Source organism: Aedes albopictus, chromosome 2 (genome assembly GCF_035046485.1).
Source record: "Aedes albopictus strain Foshan chromosome 2, AalbF5, whole genome shotgun sequence".
Classification (NCBI taxonomy): Eukaryota; Metazoa; Arthropoda; class Insecta; order Diptera; family Culicidae; genus Aedes; species Aedes albopictus.
The window spans coordinates 516,570,455-516,594,696 of NC_085137.1; the positions used below are offsets into that span (position 1 = coordinate 516,570,455).

At 42.4% G+C, this 24,242-nt stretch overlaps 2 protein-coding genes across 5 annotated transcripts in view; one reads left to right on the plus strand and one right to left on the minus strand.

The window, feature by feature from the left end:
* The window catches only part of LOC109411441 (alpha-tubulin N-acetyltransferase), a 126,290-nt gene that overhangs the window by 40,525 nt on the left and 61,523 nt on the right, over nucleotides 1–24,242 (minus strand). The window lies entirely within an intron of this gene.
* Nucleotides 19,589–24,242, plus strand: part of LOC109411476 (microtubule-associated protein RP/EB family member 2) — a 67,769-nt gene continuing 63,115 nt past the window's right edge. Inside the window, exon 1 of the mRNA XM_019685004.3 lies at nucleotides 19,589–19,708. The gene's annotated coding sequence lies outside the window, so the exon portion shown is untranslated. The remainder of the gene's footprint in view (nucleotides 19,709–24,242) is intronic.

The following is a 24,242-nucleotide window of genomic DNA, read 5'->3' on the forward strand; positions in this document are numbered from 1 at the left end:
CCAAGAACCTTACTTTCGTAGGGAGGATTTCTATGTAGATGTAATGTTTTAATTAACATCAATATGGTTCCGCATTTTGCGTTTGACCCGATGTTTGCCACTTTTAGTAAAATTGAAATGACAATCTTGCGTGTCATGCGTCAAGCCCCAAAATGTTTTGATGGCTCCACCCCATTACCCCGAACGCCATTACCCCGAACGCCACTACCCCGAATGCCATTACCCCGAAAAGGCCACTACCCCGAAAGCCATTACCCCGAATGGGTCATTACCCCGAAAGCCATTTCCCCGAAAGCCATTACCCCGAAAGCCATTACCCCGAAAGCCACTACCCCGAAAGGGCCATTACCCCGAATCGTTCAGGAGATCACCAAAAAAGTGACCGGTCACCAAAAGGTGACCGATTAGAAGTTGATGAAGGTGGTTAGAAAAGGGTAATCAGTAGCTAGTGTAGGTATGAATACTCTTCTTCATCCTATGCCCCTATGTTAATTCTATTCTTAAACAGACGATTTATTTACCGATTTTTTTCCGTTTTCTTTTTGTAACGAGTAAAAAAAATATAAAAATAAAACACAAATCAAATAGCTCTTATTTACTTCGTTTTAGATAGCATGACAATGGGAGCACATTGTTTAAGATAGGTTCCGTTTCCCTTAGGTTTCCGTATGTTGTGCTTCATGCAAAAGTAAGGTTCGTGAAAACGAAAGAAGCAAACGCAATGAAATTAAGACGACAAGTAAAGACAAATTTTCCATATTTTAAACTAGCTATGGCTATAAAAACTACAAGTATTTCAAACTGACATTTTCCCTTCTTTTAAAAGCTGGTTGGCCTCAAGCACGATTGTAAACTGATGACAAACGATTGTGCTGGTTATCAAACTACACTTCCTCAAATATTTGCCTTCTTTTAAAAATAGGCTGTTCTTTTGAGTTTGCAGTTTCCAACCGTGTAATATTGCAGAGTTGTTTGGTAGCCAAACTGTTAATTTCTTTATAGAAATGTTTCCTTCTTTTCATCAGAAGCTGTTCTTTCGAGTATGAGTGTTACGTAGTTTATTTGCAGACGAATATCTAACTCCATAGCGGATTTGTACTTCTTTGAATAATAGGCTGTTCTTTCAAGTAAAATTTTTCAGAATTGACTTGCGGCCAAACTGGCAACTAGATTCTTTTGTTTTTCTTTTGATTTTGATGATCAGTGTCCAGAACATCAAGCACTAAAATTGTTTTCTGAATATTTTTTTCAAGATTGTAGTACTGGACTGAATTTCAGATATTCAATTCAGTTCACTTAGCAAGGTAGATCCAGTATCGTTGGACCAAATTAACTATTATTTTTTTCTGGCGGCTAAACTGTAGCTTTTCTGTTAATGAAAGGCTGTTCTCTAGCTGCACTTATATAGTTTACTGGGAGTGAAAGCTGCTTACTGTGTATGGGATTTGCCCTTCTTCAATTTATAGGCTGTTCTTTCTAGTTACGTCGTTACCGGGTTGATTGGCGACATATCTCTATTAATTCCATCTGGTGTTTTTCCTTCTTTTAAAGTTTGGCTGTTCTTTCGACCTATATTGTTACAGAGTTGTTTGGTAGCCATGTTGCCCTTTGCAGATTTATGTATAGGGGCCGTGCATAAACTATATGTAAGTAGGAGAGGGTCTATCCAAGTTCTAAGCTCTATACAAATTTACAAATTTTTGTATGAACAAATCGTGGACTTCGTGGCCGAGCGGTTAGCGGCATTAGTCGTTTAGGTATCTCGCATGCCTCGGAGTGTGCGGTCGAGGAAAACTTTTCGTCAAAACAGAAAATACTCCACTGGGTCACTGAGTGCTATACGTGTTGTCCATTGTCTATTGTTAGTAATGTACAGTCTGTGCGGCCTCTGGCCGAAGACGGTGTAATTGTCTTTTCAAATTCTACGATGAGGAGGGGGAGAGAACCGAGGTGACCAAAATTCGGTCTACGTAGTTTATGAATGGTCCCATAGGAGATTTGCTCTTCTTTAATTTATATGCTGTTCTTTCTAGTTATATCCTTGCAGACCTTATTGGCGGCCAACCTATCAATCACATTTTTTCACATTTAATTAATGTTTTTTTTAAGTTACACTGTTATTCTATTTCTATTCCTCTGTTGCGCACAACAGCGCATTTTAAATTTAAACTTACATCGCAATATTAAATAGACACCCCTAAATAATACTATACTAGATGTACACTTCTATATACAATAACAGACGTAAAGTAGCATTGCTAAGGAGGAGATGTGTGAACTACGGAAACAACTATTTTCTGTAAATGTCCCACCGAATTTGTAAGTAATGTTTTTAATGTGAATTATGTTAAACCTAATAAATGTTTTTACACAGCTTTGTAGCTGATCATCGACAGATATGCTGTCTTTCATTCTGCTGGAAGAGTCGGTCGTCAGTCCCCTCCTGCAATCGCAACACCTCCTTAAAAGATTGTTTCTTTTTCTAACTATAAAATGTTCTTTCCGGGCCTATTTTGCAATTTGTATTATTTGATCTCGCCTAATGATCATTAGACTTATTAGTGATACTTTGGCCAAATGCCTTTTCGGCCTAATGAGCCAATATCGATAGCCAGTATTTGAAGGACCTTTGCTGACAGCTCTATCTCATACAAGATCATCTCTAATACGTATAATTCCATTATTTTGTTTTAAGGTTATTCTTTACAATGATATCTTCTGGTATTAATGCTGTCAGTAGTGTTATTATAAAATACCCATCATCAGAATAACCCATCTAAAAATATCCTTTCGGGGTAATGGCGTTCGGGGTAGTGGTCCATTCGGGGTAGTGGCCCATTCGGGGTAGAGGCGTTCGGGGTAACGGCCCATTCGGGGTAACGGCTTTCGGGGTAATGGCCTATTCGGGGTAATGGCTTTCGGGGTAGTGGCGTTCGGGGTAATGGCGTTCGGGGTAGTGGCATTCGGGGTAATGGGGTAGAACCGTTTTGATAAAACTACTTGTTTGCAGCCTTGCCATTCCCAAATCTTGGTGGGATTATACTGTCAAGTTTATTCCGTAAGTGGATAATGTCTTCGTATGTAGATCAAACCTATCAATTTGACCTATTTCTTTTGAAATGATTAGCACGCTTTGTCGAGCATCATACCCGTGATGTTTTTCTAGCAAACATGCCTCTCCATGGGAACCAACATGCTTATCAAAATGGAAAGTCCACTGTGATTTGTTTACACAATGTTGTTTACGATATGAATGCGTTTCCATTAAAAAAATAATTTTGTTTGGGTGTTTTCTCGGATTTCCAGGATACTTTTGAACACGTACCTTTCGATTCCATATTGGAAGCCACATGGATTGTCCTATTTATCTTTCAATGATTTCCAATTGGATTTACCAAATGCTCAAAAACCAACATCTCTTCTCGGCATTACGTCAAGCAGCGATTAGGAAATTGAGTGTTTGTGGATGCCCCCATGTGGGAGTCTTGCCATGACTTTTGAGGAATCTCGTAGCAGAAACGCAATTGAGATAACTCAATGTGGTTTTCCTACTTATGATTTTGTCCATCACAAACCTCAACAGGCTGCTTCATTTGTAAATCTTAGCTGAGAATCCGACTGTGGAACTTTGAATCATTTCATATGTAACTACCCAGTTTTTACGCAACTGCATTTCCAAGTACTCGGTAAACACTTGATTAAGTGAAACTGACCTAAGAAGCCTGAATCTTCAGGATGTTCTGTTGTTCTGAACCCGTTGTGGCAAGTAGCTATAGGCTTACTTTACGCTTTATGCGTTTTTTACAGTGCCCTTTTCAGGGCGCTGTTTGAACCCGTTGTGGAACGCTTATGCGATTATATCGACCCTATTCCCTTACCTTCCCTTTCCCTATCCCATCCCTTATTCCTCCCTTCGCTCTCCCTCAGGTAAATGATGAATAGGCTCGTATTCATGGCGATGGCACAAATTTCCCAAATGGAGGAGAACGTGCCTCTTGAGCCGACCTACTGATACCTGATACCACTTTACCCCCACCACCCCTACTTAGTGTTTGTGCATGTACTTAAGTCGAATACTAAGCTACTCCCAATTAGTAGGCCTTGACTTAGATAGACTGACATCTGGGCCTTACACTGATCATTCTCAAATAATCGTTGATACTGAAAGCACGTATTGTCGGGCCGCCACCAAACCGGATTTCGCATAATCAAGTCGCGACGCGACCCAACTCGCGACATTTTTTAGTCATGTCAAAAGTAGTGCGCATCCTTCCTGTTATTGTCAGCAACACAGCGCATTAGATGCGAAACAGTTGCGACGTTTGTGGACCAAGAAAATGGCAATTTTTGATTGAATGTCGGTCTTGGTTCCAACCGGATAGACAATATTTCACTAAAGAAATTAAATGTGGGATCAACCCGAAAAAATGTTCCTGCGAAGCCATTTGTGTTCGAAAGAAGTCGAAGAGAATCTCGGAAGTGGTCTTCCTTCTTAAGACGTCAGAAAACAGTCCGAAACACTGCGCTAAGGATCGAACAAATCAAGTACATGCACAAACACTAAGTACTTCATACTATATTCAATCTAGCATAGGATGCGTCACGTAGTCAGCCGATTTGAGACCATTTTGCTGCCAAATGCAGACCAGATTGGTCGAAATTGATATCCGTTTGCTGCGATCAGATCGCTTTGTTGTTGGTTTTGCCGTGTTGCTAGTTTGTAGGTTTAGCATGTTCTAGAAATATTCAAAATCATTGCATTTTTTTTATTCAAGTTTTATCGTCTCAAATATGACAGCATTCAAATGTAAATCAACCTAAAGTGGCTCCCATATCTGAACATTGATAAAAATCGTTGATTTGGTGCAAAATCAATTGAATTTTTGATATATTTCACTATAAATTAAGGAAAGTTTTCGTTTAAAAGCAATTTTCTTGCTAGTTATGCTAATCCATTTGCAAATAGTAATTTACAATACGAAACATGCATCCAAATGTCGATTGTTAAATTTAAATCATTTGAATGATTTGGAAAAAAGAGAAGTGGCAGCACTGGACTTTTATCGTCGACAAAATCTAACAAAAAAAAAAACAACAAGGCAGGCGAATTTCTGTTGTCACATCCTATCCTAGCATTCAATGTAGTATGAAGTACTTAGTGTTTGTGTATGTACTTAAGTCGGATACTAAGCTACTCGCAATCAGTAGGCCTTGACTAAGATAGACTGACATCCAGTGCTGAAAAATTCATTTCGTCATATCAAAATTCAACCACCAACAGCTCATTTTAGAAGCTGAACCTGGGAATATGGTATATGGAAAACTTGTACGGCTAGACCAATTCTGCAAGAAAGTCACGGAAAGACTGCTATTTTTCGAATATTTAAGATAAATGTCACGGACTACCTTCGAAAAATGCCAAATGATATTCACCGTGAATATCATTGGGATTTTTCAAAGGTACTCCGTGACATTTACCTTAAATATTCGAAAAATAGCAGTCTTTCCGTGACTTTCTTGCAGAACTGGTCTAGCTGCACAAGTTTTTCATATACCATATTCTCAGGTTCAGCTTCTAAAATGAGCTGTGGGTGATTGAATTTAGATGTGACGAAATGAATTTTTCAACACTGCTGACATCTGACACTTACACTGATCATTCTCAAATAAACGTTGATACTGAAAGCACGTATTTCACTAAGGAATCCAAACAAAACAGCACATAAGATGACCAGCAGCGTGTTTTTATGTCCATAGAGTTACCATACCTTTGCATTTTATTCAGCTGTGATATTTTAATATGAAATCTTTCGGTGAAAATTTAGCATCTGTAGTATGAAAATATACTTTTATTGGTATCCTTAATTCCTTTATTCCTTAATCCTAGGTGAGCAAATTTATCTTCTATCGTTGCAAATGATACAAACAGTTAAGAAATCCCTTCCTGATGCTGTAACAAACCAGAGCACGTATAATTTCAAAACAGGAATCATTCTCCTTCGCATACTCCAACGCCGTCGTTCCGCGGCCATCATTTATCGGTTTGGACATACTTTTGCAATAGGGTTGGACAGTTTCGGAGAAGAAGCTTAACCATCCGGACGTTTCGGTTGAGTATGGAAAAGCCAAGAACGGCTGCTTCACCTCTTCGGTTAGCTAACTGTGGATCTGCACCATTTTGCAGCATGAATTGGACCACTTCGTAGGTGTTTGTCGCCACGGCTGCTTCAAGTGGGGTGCTGCCGTCGAGGTTTCTTCGGTTGAAGATGTTCGATTCCAGATGGGATTGTATGCAGTGAGTGTGCATCAGTTCGATCAACGACAGGGGAAAAGGTCTGGACAGGGCAGTGTGAAACGGAGTTTCGGATCTCTCAGTTGTATGAGTAGGATCTGCACCTAGGTTAAGTAGAGAGTCTACCACAGCGGGGGAAGAATCTGGCTGCAAGTTGTGTAAAATGTTTGGCTGACCAGGTCTGTTGAACATTAATGGAAATTTGAACTGGTTTCCCGAAGATTGCTGCAAGACACAACTGCTGGAATCTATCTGGATGTAGAAGAGTCGTTGGAACGTTGGATCGTCCACTGCGGATATTGTTGCAGTTGCCAGTCTTAAATGTAAAAACTTTATAAGATGATTCCGGAGATGTTTGCTTACTGAATCGGCAATGTCCAGCGATTCATCGAAGGTTATTGTAGGAAGATCACAAAAATGTTTGGAAAAGGTAGTTGTTGAATATAAAATGGCTTTGATTTCTACATGTATCGTAGCACTTGAAGATCTGATCGTAGCAGATGTTACAGCTTCGGAAATAGTTAAGTTCTGAGGTAAATGTTGCATCAAACGTGAAAATGTTACGCACTTGTGTATAATTTGTTTGTAGTCTGCTTTGTGCATCATAGGCAACTTCATACTTAATAAGGCACCATCATCTAGGAAAATGACACTTTCCACAAAATACGTCTTATCGATCATCAGTAGATTTTCAATTTTTGAGGTCCAACGTTTGGCAACTGCTGGTTCAAGAATCATTTTGGAAATAAAGTCAGGGTCCATGTAAAGCCTCGCTAATGTTATCAGGTCTTGAAACATACTATTCCAGAATACCAGTGCATCGTAACTAATCAGCGGTTTGTCCGAGTGAATCCTGTCCTCTAATAGCTGAAGCACATTCGGGTCCTTATTCCTCAAGGCCGACGATAACACGGTGTTGCATTGAAAAATATCAACACCGAGTTGAACAACATACTTCACAAGCCTTTTTGATCCATACTGAAGTATTTTCTCCACAACCTTCGCAACGTTTTCCGCAGGCATCGGTTCTCCGAGCATCCTTCGCACCATCTTGAAATTACGCTTAGACAATACGTGTAGAAGCACTTCCATACCAATCTGTACGGATTCATTTGCAAGCAGTAAATCAACGATATTCCAACGTCGTTGCTCGATTGCGATCTTCAACCAATTTGACATCACGTTTTGTCCACACCTCAATCCACTCTGCAAAATACACCGAGCCATCTCAACTCGACCGTGGTAACAACAGCTTTCCATAGCTTCTTCCAATGAATCAGATCCATCTTCTTCCAAATTTGTTGAACACCTTTGAACGAGCTCTCCGAAAAGCGACAAATTGTTTTGTACAAAAGCAATTGTAAGTGTATCATGCAGTGACAATGGGTAGATGGGTATGGGTTGATTACTGATTTGCAAACGATTGAGGTGCACTACTAGATTGAAGTCACTGGAGAAACGGTTGCTTAGCGCTTGGGCTGCAGCACCGTTGCGACTACTCTCAAGTTGACCATGTGAAATGATCAAGTGTAGATCAAACTGTTTCGGACGTAGAAGGTTTCCCGTTGGTGGTAAGCATTTCCCACGTAATTCAGCTCCCAGTTGAAAACATGTGGACAATTCATTCATTTCACCATTTTTAAGACATTCAAGGAGACGTGATTGAACTTCCAACCACTGAAAGCCTTGTGTTTCCAGCGGTACCAAACCATCAAGTTTGAACTTTGCTGATCGCGAGAAAACGTCCAACTCTGATGAGCCGAATGCGAGAACAAATCCATTGATAAGAACCTTCAAAGAACTGGAAGCCGTCAGTAGATCGTACGATAGAGAATCGTGGGCCAGGTAGTTGCGATAGGACCTTCCCCAGACCATTGGAATCGACTTTGTGAAGAGGGCAAAATTGTCGCCGAAATATCCGCTAGAATTGAGAATCTCCATCGCCTGAAGCTGCCAGTATTCGATGGCTAAGCGATACTTCAACGGCATTTTGTCGCTGTTTCTGACCAATCGATCAATACTGTCACAACCGCTTCGTTCGAATGCATCCTGAATATTCTTGATGATCTTGCGATATGCCAGCCTCAATTCTTTTTCATCTTGGTGGCGCAGAGTCATTATTCTGCTCCTAAACTGGTTATTACGTGATTTGAAGTCGTTGGATGACTTTCGTCCAATCAGGGGAATCTTCAATGTGTCCTTGATCGCCTGCATCTTGAAATCTAGTGCAAATATGTTATAGTAATATCCTTTCCGAGGTTTAGACAGAACTCCGTGTAGCTTATCTTCCAACACATGAAACGTTGATGCACCGATTTCATCCTCACGAGTAAAATGCGAAAGAATTTGACGAGTTCTCTCGCGGTAATACCACTCTTCACTAGAAAAACGGTTGGATTGTTACTGGTATCATACCGCAACACGGTCGCATGGCCCATCTATGTAGATGTTTGACGCGATCAGGATTTATACTAATATTGAGGGAATGTGTACGGTGGACTATCGGTTTAATACAACGAAACCAGAAAACGAAAAGAGGCAAAGTCCCATCAAATTGCGGGAAAGAGAGTGGTTTCCGAAAGGAAACAGACACTTTTAATAACCACGCTTGTGGTAGCAGCAAAAGCCGATAGTCCACTGCACACAGACACCCTAGGTTAAGGTTGCTGCCATCACGGTCGGAGAGCGGAGAGCAGAGTCTCGTTGGACGAACCGCTGCACCGAACCCATATACCGAACCCAAGAGTCAGTCCCGTGTATCCATGCGTACGATCGAGAGGTACAACAATCCGTGTGTCGAGTGCTCTACGCAGTTTTCGAGAAAGCTGGAAATAGTTATACAGATAGCGCCCAAGAACGATTGGAGTGTCTGCAGTGAAAATTGCAAATATTGCGGCCAATATAGACCAGTTTCCATGACGGTTCCCAAGTTTCGGGGAAGTATTATCGGTGGTCGGGCCAAGAAACTCGAAGAACGCCCAGTTAAGGTCCGAAGTGATGGGAACGTGGATGACCGTAGTGAGTGGGAAGTTGCGCCACGTGGACCCACAGGGCGGTCCCGTTTAGTGGATCAGTAGTTTTGGAATTCGAGTGCTAGAGCGAGTCCGAAGGACCACGGTAGAAAACGTTGAGTGCATGGTGGGATTAAGTAGCGGGCGTCTACAGACCCGTTCTTGAGCAGTAGCAGTGTTCCCGGTCGGATAGAGGTGAGCCGGATCAAGTGACATTCGCCCGTGGAAGAGGTGTGGCCCAGGTGCATGGGGGCCCGAGGAAGCTAAATCGAATAGCGGAGTGGTGAGCTGGAAGATTAGAAGATTGGAAGTGAAAAGTGTGATGGAGAGTCGTGGCAGCATGAGTTGGGTTCGGTGAAGAGCGGTATCAGCGATAACGGAGGCGAGACGCGGCGTGGTAGCAGGTGGCCCCAACGTGAACGCGTGTGCACAAACTATATTGTAAATGGGGGGGGGGAATTGGAAATAAAAGCATGCTTGCCAAGATATCGTTAGAAGAGTCAAGAAAGTGGTCTAGTTTTGGAGAAAGAAGTTTTATATCCGTTACAGGTCCAACCCACAAGAGTCAGAAGAGAGCATTCGGTAAGTGAAAGTTTGATCCATACTGTAATTCTTATTTATCGGTTCAGTAGTAATTGCGAATGGTAACAATTGGCGATCCAACGTGGTAATCTGAACAAAAAAGAAACTTCTTTCTAATAGCTGACCTTGAAAACCGACGCTCGGAATCGGATGATCTCTCTACTGTTTTGCAGACGTGGTTAGAATGGTATGCGTGATATTGGTTTGACTCAGGTATTACGTTCGCGACTATCATATCAAGATCAACTGACAATACATATAGCAATTTTTTTTTAGTTTTGCGAGAGGAAGAGAGGTATTATTACTCTGATCGCTTGAAGAAGTGTGGTTGTAAATAGATTTACTGTATATAGTAGGCTTAAATTAGTAGTGTATCCGTATATCTTGGTGATGGGTTTCTAGTTTGTTTTGATCTTGAATTTCCAAATAATACTGATTTTTTTTTCTCTTCTTCAAATTCTAATTGGACTGTAAATATATCAACCTAAGATGGATATTGAACAATTCAAAAGAGTTTATTGGACTATGGTGGCAGAAAACTTAGAGCTAGATGAGTTAGAATATGAATTGGTTATTAGATCGATCGAGGATATTGACAATATGTCAACATCAAAAAAGCGAAGGGTGTTAATGAAAGCGTTAGTATCCGAGAGAGAAAAGGAGATTTTTCGGGTACGATACCTAAAAAGCGATGTCAATGAGGAAATAGAGGTATGTGAATCAAAGTTGAACGAACATTTGGATAATATCCGGTCGAATCGTGGCATACCAGAAGCTCTTGCGTATAGGTTGATTCACTTAGGTTACAGATTGATTAACTTGAGCAATACATCAATGGTTACACCATCAGAAAATGTTAGGATTTCGGCGTTAGTGAGCCAGTTCTCGATTTTGATGGCGAACATTCTAGGTTCAGAGGCGGCAGGCGGAAATGATGAGTTAGGAGACGAAGAGTCGTTTTCGCCTGGTGGTAAACTAGCGGAATCGACTTTTCAGGAAGATCTTATCGGGCAGAAGCGCAGACCGGCGAACTCTCCGTTGTCTAATCGGGGTCACAGAAAACAGGCACGCGAAGATGAGGTTACAGACATAACAGATGCGGACATCGCGAACGCTATTACGAAACTGAAGGAGTTGAGAATGGAATATCAACTTCAAACGGGGCAAACGAAATACCGTCGCGAATCGAACCCTTCCGCGAAGAACAGAAACGAGACAAACCCGTTTATTGAAGTTGATGAGCATAGGGCAAGTACAGGGGCAATTCCAAAAAAGTCTTCTCAGAGTCAGGTTAAACCTCGGGAATATGTCCAATTCATACAGAAAGATGGAGACCCCAATTCATTCACGATCCCTAACAAAGTTAGTGGAAAGCAAAATCCGTTTAGGCAAAGTACGAAAACAACGTCCAATACCGTCTTTGAACAGAAAAATCCTTTCGAGTTGAATGCTTGGCCCAGACCAGTTACCGTAAACCCAGCCTCTTATCCAAGTGAACATGACAACAATCCCATGCCACCAAACCAGCAAGAACTTAGGTCGTTCTCGGACCCCAGACTTGCCACAAATCCAACTTATTTTGTGAAAAAGTTACCAGTTTCCAGCTGGAAAATTCGGTATGCAGGAGACGACCAAGGAATGCAGCTTAATGATTTTCTTTGGGAGGTTCATCACCATGTGATGGCTGAACAAACAACTGAACAAGAATTACTCAGGTCCGCATACCATTTGTTTACAGGGTTAGCGAAAGAGTGGTATATCAGAAATTTTTACAGTTTCACTTCGTGGACTGAAGTGATTACTGGGTTAAGGCAAGAATTTTTACATCCAGATTTGGATTTTGCAATCCGAATGCAAGTGTACAGCCGTAAACAGCAACGGAACGAAAGTTTCAAAGCGTTCTATTCCGACATTCTCAGGAAAAGTCGAGGACTTGCGGATCCTTTTACAGACGATGAATTGATTGCTACAGTATGTAGAAATGTTCGTCCAGATTTCAGAAAGTCTCTGATGTTAGTACAGATTAATTCGCGTAAGGAGTTGGAAATGTGGGGTAATAAGTTGGACTCTCTGACACCGATTCTTTGGCAAACCAGCCAAACTAATACACTTTCATCCGAGAATAATGAACTACAGAATCGGATTAGTCAGCATAAATGGCGAGATCCGGACAGAAGAAATTCAGTAGGGCAGACTAGAAGCGAAACGCAGGCACATGATCATAGCTTCAAAATGGGGCAAGTAAAACCTCCACTCAGCAAAGATCGTTACGGACCAGATAAGAAGAGTCAGGAGTATGTTAATCAGTATAAACCACCAGGTAGGGGTATCTGTTTTAACTGCCGAGAAACAGGTCATATCGCAAAAGAATGCGAGAGCAGGCGCAGACGCTATTGTTGGAAGTGTGGATTGGAAGGAGAACAGACTAAAGATTGCAGATACTGTTCAAAAAACGGGAACAGGACAGCCTAAGGGCTGTCCGTTCTTCAACATTGCCGACAGATGAGGAAGTCAACGAGTGGGAGGAAACGCTAGATGAGGTACTACTGAAGTTAGGAATTACAAAAGCCGAAGAATCAGATTATGAAGATTCGGATACCCAAATCGCGAAAACAGTTGATATACCTGGCGATAGTAGAGCTTTTATTAAAGTTGAGGTAATGGGATTCAACATAACATGCTTGTTAGATAGCGGTAGTGAAGTTAGTGTTCTTCGCTATGATCGAAACCTCATTGAAAGTTTAAAAATAAAATTATCCCCAGCTCAACTGATTCTCAGGATGGCAGATGGTACATTACTAGAAAGTGCAGGAGTATGTAGTCTACCGTTTTCTTACATGGGACGAACTGAATTCGTAGAAACTTATTGGGCAATAAACTTAGAAAGTTCAGGTATTTGTGGAATGACTTTTTTCCAAGCTTTCGGAATAAGTCTGAGGCTTCCTTCGGGTCGTGAAGTGAGGCCAAAGGAAAACAGGCCCAATCATAAGACAGGGAAACCGGAAGAAACAAAAGTTAGTTCGGTAATGGCAGATTTAGGCGTTGAACAGGAAAAACAAATAGTAACTACGGAATTAGAGAAACTAAGAAAAGAGCAGGTAGATTGGTTAGCCGAGGTTCAAAAACTCTTTAAAGTACAAGACGGGGACAAATTAGAAACTACCCCTTTGACAGAACATGTTATTGAAATTAAGGAGGAGTTCGCCAAAGCAAAACCAGTTTATCTAAAGCCTTATCCGGTATCGCCTCATGTACAAAAGGGTTTATTTGAAGAGGTAGATCGGTTGATGAAAATAGGAGTTATTGAGCCGACGCAATCGGATTGGTGTCTCAACGTGATTCCAGTCAAAAAACCGAGCGGCGCAATTCGCTTGTGTTTAGACGCACGTCGTCTGAACGAGAGAACGGTCAGAGATTTGTACCCCCAAGCACACATAGGTAGGATTTTGAGTCGATTAGAGAGTGCGAAGTATATTAGCACAATAGATTTGAAAGAAGCGTATTTGCAAATCCCGCTTCATAAGAAGTCGCGGAAATATACGGCATTTGCCGTTCCTGGAAAAGGACTATTCCAATACACGAGATTACCATTTGGGCTGTCTAACAGCCCTGCTACCTTGTCGAGGTTAATTGATAATATCCTAGGGAACGGGGAATTAGAACCCAGGATATTCATTTACCTGGATGATATTATTATCCTCAGTAACACATTCGAGGAGCACATGCAGGATTTAGCTGAAGTAGCTAAGCGTTTGAGTGAAGCTAATCTTACGGTAAACCTGGACAAATCGCTATTTTGTAGGAAAGAATTACCTTTCCTAGGGCATGTCATAACTCCAGCAGGAATTCGACCTAATCCCGATCGGATAACGGCAATAGTAAACTTTGAAACTCCGTCAACCGTACGACAAGTCCGACGGTTTCTCGGAATGACGAACTACTACAGAAGGTTTATTGAGGATTTCAGCGGGGTGACAGCCCCAATGTCAGACTTATTAAAAGGCAAACCACGGAAAATTCGATGGACTGAACAGGCAGACAAAGCATTTAATCAGCTAAAAAAATTGATGATCTCGGCCCCAATATTAAGTAACCCAGATTTTACAAAGCCATTTACCCTACAAACAGACGCCAGCGACCTTGCAGTGGCAGGCATTTTGACCCAGGTTCAAGAAGGAGCTGAGCGGGTAATAGGATATTTTTCACAAAAACTGTCGTCCACACAACAAAGATACCATGCCACGGAGAAAGAAGCGTTAGCCGCTATATTAGCGATTGAACATTTCCGCGGGTATTTGGAGGGGTCGCATTATACTTTAGTGACAGATTCTTCAGCGCTCACATACATTATGAAGACTCGGTGGAAGACGTCTTCTCGTTTAAGCCGCTGGAGTTTGGCCCTCCAACAGCATGACGTCACAATACTTCATAGAAAAGGGAAAGATAATATCGTACCGGATGCCCTTTCTAGAAGCATCTCGGCTGTTAGCGCGACTACTGATTCAACGTGGTATGTTAATCTGCGGACTAAAATTTTGAAGAATCCGGATAAATATCCCGATTTTAAAATTGAGAACAACCAAATTTGGAAATTTGTCTCCACTCCTTCGATACCAGGGGACAACCGTTTCGAATGGAAACAGGTACCTCCTCCGGAGAAAAAAGGAGACATTATGGTACATGAGCATGATCAAGCCCTTCATATGGGTTTTGAGAAAACCCTGGCGAAAATCAAGCTTAGATATTACTGGCCTAGGATGGCTCAGGAGGTCAAAAAGTATGTTCAGAAATGTAGCACTTGCAAAGAATGTAAGGGTTCGTCTGTACCCACTAAACCTAAAATGGGAGAACCGAGAATAGCAAATAGGCCATGGCAAATTATTTCATTGGATTTTGTGGGGCCAATCACTATGAGTAAACGGAGGAACCAATACTTATTAGTAATTTTGGACGTCTTCAGTAAATGGGTTCAGTTATACCCCTTGAAACGAATCGACGTCAATGAGGTTTGCAGAATACTCAAAGAGGAATGGTTCTGGAGAAATTCAACTCCTCAAATTGCAATTACAGACAATGGAGCAAGCTTCATTTCAAAACATTTCAAATCTCTTCTAGATGATTTCCAAGTAAAGCATTTCTTAATCACTCGTCACCATAGCCAAGCAAACCCGGTGGAACGAGTGCACAGAACAATAAATGCGTGCATTCGAACGTATGCACGCGAAGACCAACGGATTTGGGATACAAGAACAGCAGAAATTCAATTGGTTTTGAACAACACCATTCATTCAAGCACCGGTTGTACACCGTTTTTTGTGCTGCATGGACACGAGATAAACCTGTCAGGAGAAGACTTTAAAGGAGAGCCTCAAGGAGCAGAAAAAAGCTTATCCAAATACGTTCAACGAACTAAGCACGTTACAAATGAAACAATAGATTATGTAACGAAGAATCTAGGAAAAGCTCACGTGAAAGCGTCACATAATTACAATCTTCGAGTGAGGAAGTCGCCAGTAAATTTCCAAATCGGTCAAGCGGTTTTTCGTAGAAACTTCAAAGTGTCGAATGCAGGGGAACGATATAACGCCAAGTATGGCTCTTTGTTCGTTCCATGCAAAGTTGTAGGGAAACGCGGAAATTCGTCATACGAATTGGAAGATATGAACGGCAAAAACATCGGTTGGTGGCCCGCGTGCCATCTGAAACCATAGAACTCGAATAGCTTGTCCTTGAAGTCCACGGAAACGTGAGAGTAGCCGTCAAACCAATTGTCCAATTAAAATCGAATTACAATACATTTTTGTCAATGTTTTCCAAAAAGAAAACTTTAAACAAGAAAAGTATTTAAGGTCAAACTTTTGGAAATCCATCCGTAGGATTGCGGTTAGCTTTGTTGACCATGAAGAAACTAAAGACGACTAATTATCAATTTTCCCAGGAAAATGTAAGCTAGTTGATCTGGTATGAGAGTATGGAATAGAGTGTGTGCGAGTGTGAAGCCAAGGGCCCTGGCGACAAAAAAATGTGTGAGTGCGAATTTTAAGTCATCGATGCATCAGTAGAAGTAATTCATTCAGAGAAAGGTTTAATTGGTTTGAAAATATTATCCACTACCGTTGGATGGTCAACTGGGACAGCTCTCTGGAAGGGAAAGTAGGATAACCCATTCGAAAAGTAGTTGTATTTAATTAACTATCAATATGTGACTAACCCCTACTAGAATTATTAACAGCCTTAAAAAGTTGTTAATGAGTCTGCAGGCATTTGGATTGTATTTGTAATTTATGAAATCGATTGGGAAATTGTATAATAAACTAAATATGTATATGTAATAGAATACTTGTTTATGTGGGTTTGGAGTACCGCGAGATTAGGTCTTGATTCAACAATAATCTATACCGTAAAATTTACTAAGAATGAAGCCTAACCTCTCAAATTATGAATGTTTACTTACGTATATATTAGTTAAAAATAAAATTCCCTATTGCCAATCAATTAAATGTTATGTGTAATATCAATATGTAGTGTGATATGATAGTAGTAAACAAACCTTCCGTAGAAAATTAACTAATCAAACCATTGATCAGTTAATTTTCAGTTGGAGTGAGGGGGAAATGTTACTGGTATCATACCGCAACACGGTCGCATGGCCCATCTATGTAGATGTTTGACGCGATCAGGATTTATACTAATATTGAGGGAATGTGTACGGTGGACTATCGGTTTAATACAACGAAACCAGAAAACGAAAAGAGGCAAAGTCCCATCAAATTGCGGGAAAGAGAGTGGTTTCCGAAAGGAAACAGACACTTTTAATAACCACGCTTGTGGTAGCAGCAAAAGCCGATAGTCCACTGCACACAGACACCCTAGGTTAAGGTTGCTGCCATCACGGTCGGAGAGCGGAGAGCAGAGTCTCGTTGGACGAACCGCTGCACCGAACCCATATACCGAACCCAAGAGTCAGTCCCGTGTATCCATGCGTACGATCGAGAGGTACAACAATCCGTGTGTCGAGTGCTCTACGCAGTTTTCGAGAAAGCTGGAAATAGTTATACAGATAGCGCCCAAGAACGATTGGAGTGTCTGCAGTGAAAATTGCAAATATTGCGGCCAATATAGACCAGTTTCCATGACGGTTCCCAAGTTTCGGGGAAGTATTATCGGTGGTCGGGCCAAGAAACTCGAAGAACGCCCAGTTAAGGTCCGAAGTGATGGGAACGTGGATGACCGTAGTGAGTGGGAAGTTGCGCCACGTGGACCCACAGGGCGGTCCCGTTTAGTGGATCAGTAGTTTTGGAATTCGAGTGCTAGAGCGAGTCCGAAGGACCACGGTAGAAAACGTTGAGTGCATGGTGGGATTAAGTAGCGGGCGTCTACAGACCCGTTCTTGAGCAGTAGCAGTGTTCCCGGTCGGATAGAGGTGAGCCGGATCAAGTGACATTCGCCCGTGGAAGAGGTGTGGCCCAGGTGCATGGGGGCCCGAGGAAGCTAAATCGAATAGCGGAGTGGTGAGCTGGAAGATTAGAAGATTGGAAGTGAAAAGTGTGATGGAGAGTCGTGGCAGCATGAGTTGGGTTCGGTGAAGAGCGGTATCAGCGATAACGGAGGCGAGACGCGGCGTGGTAGCAGGTGGCCCCAACGTGAACGCGTGTGCACAAACTATATTGTAAATGGGGGGGGGGAATTGGAAATAAAAGCATGCTTGCCAAGATATCGTTAGAAGAGTCAAGAAAGTGGTCTAGTTTTGGAGAAAGAAGTTTTATATCCGTTACAGGTCCAACCCACAAGAGTCAGAAGAGAGCATTCGGTAAGTGAAAGTTTGATCCATACTGTAATTCTTATTTATCGGTTCAGTAGTAATTGCGAATGGTAACAGGATTCCATAAGTTGTTGAATGCAGTACTGACGATTGAATACATCCTGTTCTTGTTGTACCTTCAGATCTGCTATCAAAATGTCAAGAACTGTTTTGTTATCATGCAGGTGAAAATGTATGGCAGTAATTGGTGCATTGCTAAAGGCCATCATTTCGACTTCCGTCAAAATATTGCAATAAGAGTCAAGTACATCTTCGAAAACTTTGTTAAAATTTGCATCGTTTTCTATTTCACTCTCATACGTGGATCGAATTGGGCTACTTCCAATATATCTTATTAATGAACAAAGATCCTCGATCTCTTGACAACGTCTCATAATACCGAAGAGGTATCGATAGCAGTTGATTAAAATGGAAACGCTGAACGAGTAGAATATTTCGGCTGTCAACTGGGTGTAGCTATTTAAATTTATAAAGAGCATTTCATCCGAATCTCTCTGATACAGCTGCGACAATGGAAATCCGTGACATGAGAAGTTTCGGAACTTGGAATTCAGTGTTATCGCTTCGGTTAACATCCTGGACAGAAAACTGCTCAATTTCATCGTGAGATTCGGCGTTTCCGATGTGGTTTTGATAGCTTCACCGCAAATTTGATTGAACCGTTTGAACGCTGTCAACGCTATAGTAGCTTCACTTCTCTTGGATTCATCGCTTCTAAATTCCTTGTGAATTCGAACGTATCGCATTATTTTGTTCACCGAATGTATCTGCTTCAGCTTGCGGTATGTTTTGCCCAACTTTTTCAATACGCTCGATTTTCGTTTTCTCGCATATTTATCCGGATAGATTACCCCTTTCAATCTGGCAACTATCCCCATAAGAAACTGCGTCAAATTCCGCTTATTAATCACCATCCTATACACGACATATTCTGGGTCTTCACAATGCGCTCGCGCAAAAATCGCCAAACAAAACACCATCTTTTCCAGCGGTAAACCTCGCAATTCCCGTCGATTCTTGACGTAGAACAAATGGTTATGAATCATTCGCACGCGAAACATCACTTGATCGTCAATATCGAGAAAGTCGTAACACTTCGATCTATGACGGAGCTCCGCGACCCAGCGAACTACGCAATCGATAGAATCACGCCAGCTTATTTTCTGCTCCGCTTCAATCGGGGAACCACACAACCTTCGCAGCCCGTACGAAGAGAGTTTGTGCATCACCAGCAATTGCATCTCCATCGAAATGGGAACATTTTTCACATCCAGCTCGAGCAGCGCATTGGAACAGTGGCAAAACGACTCCCATTCTGAGCAGTGCTCGCCGGAAGATTCCAAATGATGGAATGTGGCCACCAATCCGTCGCGGATCACTTGGTAGTAGATTTGTGCACAATTCCGGTTTTCCTTTAGCAGATCATTTGCAAGTTGGATATTACCCTCCTGCAAAGCACTTTCAATACGAGCCATATGAGTCATTAGGCCTGTTGTGAATGAATTTGTAAGAGCTGAGTGATAAACGCGTCGACTAGAATGGACACTTGCGAGAATACTGAACAGTCAAGCGTCGGTGTTGAGTAGTGCATACATTTTGCAATTTAACTCTCGATTACGTAATATTTTCTTGAATGTATAGAATCTGTTCAATCTATAGTGACACTTTCACAACACTCATTCCCTGTCGGTTTATCGGACGAGTCGGATGCGTTTTCCGTTTCTCTTCACGCGGTAGCCTACGTTAATAGTGGAGTTTTTTTCCCCTCGCACAGAGGGTTTTTTTATATCCTTTCGTTATCCCATTATCACGAAGTGCAGTGCCGCAAGGTGAATTCCGGCCGACTTTGGGAAGTGAGCTCCAGTAGCATCATTCATCTTTACCAACGATTAGAAGGCAAATCATCTTCAACATTGCCATCATCGTACACATCATCGACGACGACGACGACGACGAGGTCGAAGCCGATGGACATCTGAAGCTACAGCAGCAGCCTAGGCAGTCAGTACAAACAACGTATGCCTACCTACCTATAGGCATACTCCAGCTGCATACGGATAAGTAGCATTGTATTTTTGGTTCGCTCGATTGGTCTTTTGTTTTGCAGTCCACCGTCTCTTGCGTTATAATTAATTTGCGGCTTGCCATACAGTAGTTCAAAGTAGGGCATCCATCCGCATCTTTTGGTTTTTTTTTTCTCTTTTGATCATTTGAATTGAATTTAATTACTTTGAAAATAGTTTTACTAGTTTCGCATTTTGTAAAGTTAATCCACTACGGTGATATTAGTTCATCGTAATGGATATTGTAGATAAAGGCGGGGGGCCAAATAGGTCCGACATATCCGATGATGAAACCCGTTCAATCGAATCACCGTCATACGAAGCCTTGAACAAATCGTAGGAATCTATGGATACTAGTTCAGTTAATCTGCTTAATGATTTCCCTTCTACTTCGGGGACTAACGACGTTGCTTCGTCATTAAGTTCAATTGCTTCGAAAGTTTCGAACCACCAACGTCCTCAGGCAAATGATTTTTCAGGCAGTCTTCCAAATACGGCCCCTCGCTTGAAAGCTTACCCTCTCGGATCTAAGGGACCCTTTCTGGTTTTTTTCCGGCCCAAAGGCAAATCATTAAACAAACTGCAAATCCAGAAGGATTTGATGAAGTCGTTTCGGAGCATTACCGAGATAACTTCACCCAGCCGTATAAGTTGCGCGTCACCGTCAGTGACCGCGACGAAGCAAACAGGATTGCTGCCCACGAGTTATTTTTACGGGAGTACCACGTTTTCATTCCTAGTATCGAGGTTGAGTGCACTGGCGTGGTCACCGAAGAGCATTTGACATATGCAGACATCATGGCTGGCACTGGAGGGTTTAAAAACCGTGCCGTTCCTCCAGTGGCCGTCCTTGATGCCAAGCAAATGAATAGCATGTCATCTGATGGTTCAAAATCACTCTCAAATTCTTTTCGAGTGACCTTTTCTGGGTCCGCTCTCCCAGACGACCTCGTGATGGGACTTCTTCGATTACCTGTTCGTCTCTATGAACCGACGGTTATGCATTGTGAAAAATGTCAACAGTTAGGTCATACCGCAAAATACTGCTGCAACAAACCACGTTGCAGCAGGTGTGGAGAGCAGCATGTCCAGGGTTGTTGCCAAAACGACCCAAAATGCCCCCATTGCGGACAACCTCCACATGACCTTTCAGCATGCCCGAAGTTCATAGAGCGGCAGAAACATACCGTCCGATCTCTACAGCAGCGGTCGAAGCGATCCTACGCAGATATCCTGAAAAAGATCACACCGACCGTTGTTCCATCGGCCCAATCTGCCTCAAGCAATAATATCTTCTCATCCCTGCCAGATAATGATCAGGGCTCTGGCTCTGAGGATGGGGAAGAGTACACTGTTTTAAACACAGGAACAAAGAGGAAGCGAGCTATCGCAAAACGGTTCTCGCAACGCCTGCAAGCTCCTCAGGGTGTTTCAGAACAACAGTTGCCCCTCCCACCTCTGGAAAAATCAAGAAGTGGCGGAAATGCCAAAAAAGGTCCACCTCCAGGTTTCAGATTTTCAGCTGGAGATTTTCCGTCACTTCCTGGAGTTTCTAAAACCCCTGCTGCTCCATTTTTTCGCCCAGAAAGTGAAGGAACTTATCAACAGGAACATCGACGAGATCCAGTCAATTTATCTGGTAAAATTACTCTTTCTGGGTTAGTGGATATCATCTTCGAAACGTTGAATATCTCACCCGGCGTAAGAAATTTGATCCACATAGCAATTTCTTTGGTGAAACCTCTTCTGAAGCAACTAGCTTCAAAATGGCCGATTCTTGATTCGATCATATCTTTTGATGGATAATTCGTCCAGCGAGGTCGGAGATATGATCGAAGTCCTACAGTGGAATTGTAGAAGCATTATAAGAAATATCGATGCATTCAAATTTTTAGTTCACAATACTGGATGTGACATATTTGCTCTCGGTGAAACATTTCTAACTTCTGACAAAGATATCTCTTTCCACGATTTTAACATTATCCGCCGGGATCGTGGGGACGGGTATGGAGGGGTACTTCTGGGGATCAACAAGCTCCACTCGTTTTATAGGATCGATTTCCCCCCGATGAACGGCACTGAAGTTGTCGCATGTCATGTCACTATACGGGGTAAGAGTTTTAGCATAGCCAGCGTTTACATTCCGCCTAGTACTAGACTATCTCACAGAGATCTTGCGGGCATATGCTGTGCTATGCCAGCGCCATGGTTGATCCTAGGAGATTTTAATTCGCACGGTACAGCCTGGGGGTCTCCGAAGGACGACCATCGCGCAGCCTTGATATATGACCTCTGCGACAACTTCAACTTGACAATTTTAAATACTGGGGAAGCAACACGAATACAACCTCCAGACCCACCAAGTATGTTAGACCTCTCAATCTGTTCGAGCTCACTATCATTGGATTGCACGTGGAAAGTGATCCAGGATCCCCATGGTAGTGATCACCTGCCGATCAAAATTTCAATCTCCAATGGATCATGTCCTGCTCGCCAAATCAACCTCGCGTACGACCTTACCAAGCACATAGACTGGGAAAAATACGCTGAGTTGATCTCAATTGGCGAGCAATCAGTTGATACACTTCCTCCGTTGGAAGAGTATCAGTTTCTAGCCGGGTTAATTATCAACAGTTCTCTTCAAGCACAACGTCGTCCAGTACCAGGTAGTGCAACACGTCGACGCCTGCCTACGCTGTGGTGGGATGATGAGTGCTCCGCGGTCTATAGCGAGAAATCCGTCGCGTTCAAGGAGTATCGGAAACGTGGCACGCGGGAAAATTTCGAGCGATACACAGGTCTGGAACGAAAGTTTAAGAACCTCGTTAGCGCGAAAAAACGCGGATATTGGCGGAGTTTCGTCACCGGTCTATCGCGAGAAATCTCGATGAAAACACTCTGGTCGGTCGGAAAAAGAATGCGGAACGCGGCATCGGTAAATGAGGATAGAGAAAGTTCTCCTCGATGGATCTTCGACTTTGCGAAGAAGGTCTGTCCGGACTCTGTCCCAACACAACGAATCACTCGCGACGAAAACGAAATGCATTCTCCCTTTTCGATGGTAGAATTTTCATTTGCGCTCCTTTCATGTAACAATTCTGCCCCAGGAATGGATAGGATTAAGTTCAACTTGCTGAAAAACCTCCCAGACGTCACAAAGAGGCGCTTGTTGAACTTATTCAATCAATTTCTGGAAAGTAACATTGTTCCGGATGATTGGAGACAAGTGAGAATTATCGCCATCCAAAAACCTGGAAAACCCGCGTCGGATCACAACTCGTACCGTCCTATTGCGATGTTGTCGTGTTTACGGAAGCTGTTAGAGGAAATGATTCTCCATCGGCTTGACAAATGGGTTGAATCAAACGGCCTTCTTTCAGATACTCAATTTGGTTTCCGCAGAGGCAAGGGAACGAGCGACTGTCTAGCGCTGCTTTCTACAGAAATTCAACTGGCCTATGCACAGAAAGAGCAAATGGGCTCAGTATTTTTGGATATTAAAGGAGCTTTTGATGCGGTTTGCATAGATGTCCTTTCAGACAAACTCCACGAGTGTGGGCTTTCTCCGATTTTAAACAACTACTTGTACAATTTGTTGTCTGAGAAGCACATGTTTTTCTCTCATGGAACCTCAGCAACTTCACGAATTAGTTACATGGGTCTCCCCCAGGGCTCATGCATAAGCCCCCTTCTTTATAACTTTTACGTCAGAGACATTGATGATTGTCTCGTGGAAAATTGCTCGCTACGACAGCTTGCAGACGATGCCGTGGTTTCTGTCACAGGGCCAGGGGCGGAAGATCTGCAAGGACCATTGCAAGATACTCTGGACAATTTGTCTGCTTGGGCTGTAAAGCTGGGTATCGAATTCTCTCCGGAGAAAACTGAGTTAGTTGTCTTTTCTAGAAAGCGTGATCCAGCAGATCTAGAGCTTCACTTTTTGGGTAAGCAACTTACTCAAGCACTTTCACATATGTATCTAGGGGTCTGGTTCGACTCTAAATGCACCTGGGGAAAGCATATTAATTATTTGTATCAGAAGTGTCAACAACGAATCAACTTCATGCGCACACTCACCGGAACATGGTGGAGAGCCCACCCGGAAGATCTGATAAGGCTATATCGAACAACGATTTTGTCAGTCATCGAATACGGCAGTTTTTGTTTCCAATCCGCCGCGAAAACTCACATCCTTCAGCGTATTCAATACCGCTGCCTACGGATCGCGTTAGGTTGTATGAACTCGACTCATACAATGAGTTTGGAGGTATTAGCAGGAGTGATGCCTTTATCAGATCGTTTCGTGGAATTGTCGCACAGGTTCCTCATCCGGTGTGAGGTGTTAAATCCATTGGTAATTGAAAATTTTGAAAAGCTAATCGAACGAAATCCCCAAACGAAATTCATGGCATTGTACTACTCGTACATGACTCTGGAAGTTAATCCTTCTTCGAACATTCCAAATAATGTTT